This window comes from Mytilus californianus, unplaced genomic scaffold (assembly GCF_021869535.1).
Source record: "Mytilus californianus isolate M0D057914Y unplaced genomic scaffold, xbMytCali1.0.p SCAF_1, whole genome shotgun sequence".
Classification (NCBI taxonomy): Eukaryota; Metazoa; Mollusca; class Bivalvia; order Mytilida; family Mytilidae; genus Mytilus; species Mytilus californianus.
Window position 1 is genome coordinate 107,901,919 of NW_026262581.1, and position 3,815 is coordinate 107,905,733.

The following is a 3,815-nucleotide window of genomic DNA, read 5'->3' on the forward strand; positions in this document are numbered from 1 at the left end:
TTACTGCTTACAAGGAAGCTATTGAATCAAGGGTTATATGGTAATTTGAAATCGCCCCTTCGAAAATTTTACGGACACCATCATGATTTGATTGATCGTCATTGAATATCTGAATCACAGATGACCACGAGTATGATCCACTTTTCGTAACCAAAATCCTGTTCTCTTTTCATCGATCTCAACATTACCGAATGCGATTTATCACCTTATTTTGATATGCAATGAGTAAAACGACTGATGCCACTAGTGTGGCAGAAATTGCTTAACCTTCCTGAGCGCCTGAGTTCATCTCGTTTTTTGTTGTTGGGTTCTTGTTTCCCAATCCTTGGTTTTCTGTGTAGTATTTTGTATGTTTTTTTTGTTTATTCGTCACTTTTCTTTTTAGCCATGGTGTTGTCTGTTTTATTGGACTTAAGACTTTTGATTGACCCCTTCGTATATCCTGTCTTTTTTCCCTATTTATTTTATAATTTAGTTATTTAGCTACTGCATATACGAAAATAAATCAATTGCATGCACATCATTTTTGCAGAAAATAAATCATGACTCAACTGCAATGTACCTTCTCATGCATTAAAAATTGTGACACATTCGTGGTGTTATATTGCATCCGATGATGTCGCGAAAGTATTGGCGTCATCTACATCTAATGTTACTTTTCTGATTACGTCTATCTTAGAAGAAGTACTATACGGTAGACCTGTCATATTTGGTATTGGTATTCATGATTTTCCGTTTCAACCATAAAACAAGGCTGCGTTCTCTATTGTGATTCAATGATGTTGTTATTTTGACATTGTTAAACTCTTGACATCTTTCTTTAAGAAAAGTTTTACATTAGACCATTCATATTTGGTCTAAGTTTGGAATAGTACATTAAGATGCCCTCTTTATTCGGTAATCTTTGGCATTGTTCACTTTCGTGAATAACTTTGTAACAGACCATTGGTATTAGGAATGTTTATAAGATCAATACCAGATTATTTAATTCCAAGACTATCAAGAGGCTGTAATGGTTGGTATTATTACAGTTTGCATTAATATGACTATTACAACTTGGAAAGACTTTCAATCAAATTGTAAATAAATCAAATACATTTAGGATTTATTTGAATCGTAGTTAAATTTGAGGTAAAATAGGTTGAATCAAATCATCTATTTGTCAACTTTGCTTGTCTGTTACAGTGTACAGAAGCACTAAATGTGACCTCCGATGAATAATAAGAATCCTATGCATTTAAAAGGCAACACAAAGTCTTGTTGCATTTACTATATCTAGTTTTTTTTTGTCCCTGATTATATGTTAAATTGAATTTAAAAACAAAAACAAAAATGTGAGAGCAACGGAAGTAATACAAAAGATAAAACGCTACTTCCAATGATAACGTAAACGCCATCATTAAGTTCAGATCGCTCGCCTACATCTTCTCCTTGCACTCGATGTTCCATCCAGCTATGCATGCCCCTGAATGCGATGTATAAGCAACCACCGGCGCTTGTGGAATGGAATCCTATTAACTAGCTTTTTCTGTGTTTTAATTTTTTAATATTTTAACCTATTTTCATTTGTTTAATCTTTTCTTGCTATTACAATAACAGTAGTGTATATATGATGCCCCTCTATTCTTATATATGGAAAATACTCGGGTGCTCCCAAAGGATTCGTTGAGTTATGTCCAGTGTACAATCACTCTTTTCACAAAAATTAAAATGAAAATGAAATGTATGGATTTATTGTAGTAAAAAAACAAGTTTTAGAAATTTGTCAACATGATTCTTCAATGTTGCAATTTGTGCAGGCAAAAGATAGGTAAGTTTCGTCAAGATGTTTTTTGTAACATTGTCTTTATGAAACACATAAGTTTAGTTTAATCTTCACTTTTTTACTTTAATATTATATATTGACAATGATAGTATTTCTTGTTTTATATAACTATTCAGTAGATGATACAACAACAATGCTTATCCCTTCTTCTTCCATTTAGGAAACCGGATTCAAAACTGAATGTCATTGGTTCCGCGCGAAAACTTTGCGCAGTGTCGGGCAACACAGAAAGTACTCTCTTGGCTTTTTTTTACATTTAAAAACGTTCGCAATGTTTTACAATTTAAATTATGTTCAACTTGGTGTTGCCCAGTTCCTTTCAGAGCATACCTTTAGGACAACCCTGAAACCCTAAACTGTGTTGGCCGATGATAATGATGTTGGTAAATTGTTCCAATCCTTGGTTAGATAGATTGGCCGTAGGCATCTGTACATGTTCATTCTTGGTAAAATCAGTTTTTATCTCTGGTCCGGTTATCATTTGGGGACAGATATCGTTGACGGTCTATGTCGATTAGATCATGCTGGATGGCTTTAATAGCACGCATAATCTGCTGGGTTTTTTCCCGTTCTTCGAGGCTTTCCCATTCTAATGTTTTAACCATATTTGTGATAAAGCCAGGTGTTCGGTTTGTGTAGTTGTTGTTTACAAGTCTTGCTGTTTTTTTTCTGTACCTGCTCTATTGCCTTGATCTTATTTTGGTTTGTTAGATCACATAATGTGCTTGCATATTCAACTGCAGGTCTTACCATGGATACATATTATGCAGCTGCCTTTACAGGTTTTTTGCAGCCTTTAAGATTTCTGCGGATAAATCCTAATGTTTTATTTCCTTTGCCAACTGTACTATCGATGTGTTTATCCCATGTTAGGTTGTTACTGATTGTTACCCCTAGGTATTTGCTAGCTTTTACTGTGTCTAGATTATGACCGTGTAGTTTGTATGTTTGTATCACTGGTCAATTTTTCTGTGATATTCTTTTGACAAGGCATTTTTTGGCGTTGAAACTAATTTCCATTTGTTTTCCTTAATGCTGTTAAGTTTTTATGAAGAAGGTCACTGTCTGCTTAGTTGGTGATGGTACGAAAGGGTAGGCTGTCGTTGGTGAATAATTTGGTCTCTGATGTTTCTGGCATTTCATTAATGTAGGCCAGAAACAGTAATGGTCCTAGAACTGTGCCTTGGGTACGCCTGAGAGAAGTGGTACTTGCGCGGAGACCACTCCCTCTAGTATTACGCTCTGTTTCCTGTTATGTAGGAAGGAACGAATCCATCTGTTGGTTTTAAGGGTTGTCGCCGTATTATTCAAGCTTGTGTAGTAGGCGGTGATGGCACCTTGTCAAATGCTTTTGCAAAATCTAGAAGATGATGTCTACTTGACAAATTCTTTTCAATTTTGATCTATATGTAAAATACTAACATCCCAGATAAAAGTCCTAGTATTCATCCCAAAATGAAACCCATTACAATATCTAGGGATGGTGTTTATAAACTTATCAAAACCATAAACCCTAATAAGGCTACTGGTCCTGACAACATCTAGAAACCAATAACACACTTTATGAATTGCAACATGGATTTAGGGCAAAACTCTTTGATACTTATCCACACCTGATATTAGCAGGCAATCATGTTTTTATCTTAAAAAAATAAAGAAATTAAATAAAAATGTTGTTCTAAAAACAAAGAAAAATTGTAAAAATTGATAATATAAAAAATATATGACCAAACAAAAAGTTTTTAAAATTATAGAAAACTAAAAATTTTGTTAATCTACGTTTGATAATACTTAATAGATTATAAATTTGGGGGAAACATTTACCAGGCATGCACCAAAGTAAACATCAGTATGTTGATGGTTTTCTGTAACCGAAGAAGAAGAATATAGAAATTTTGGGTACGAGATAGAAAAGGTACGAGTTGGTGGAAATTCATTGTATGTATACACAAATTATTTCCCTTGTTCTTATAAATAGTATCAAGGGGTT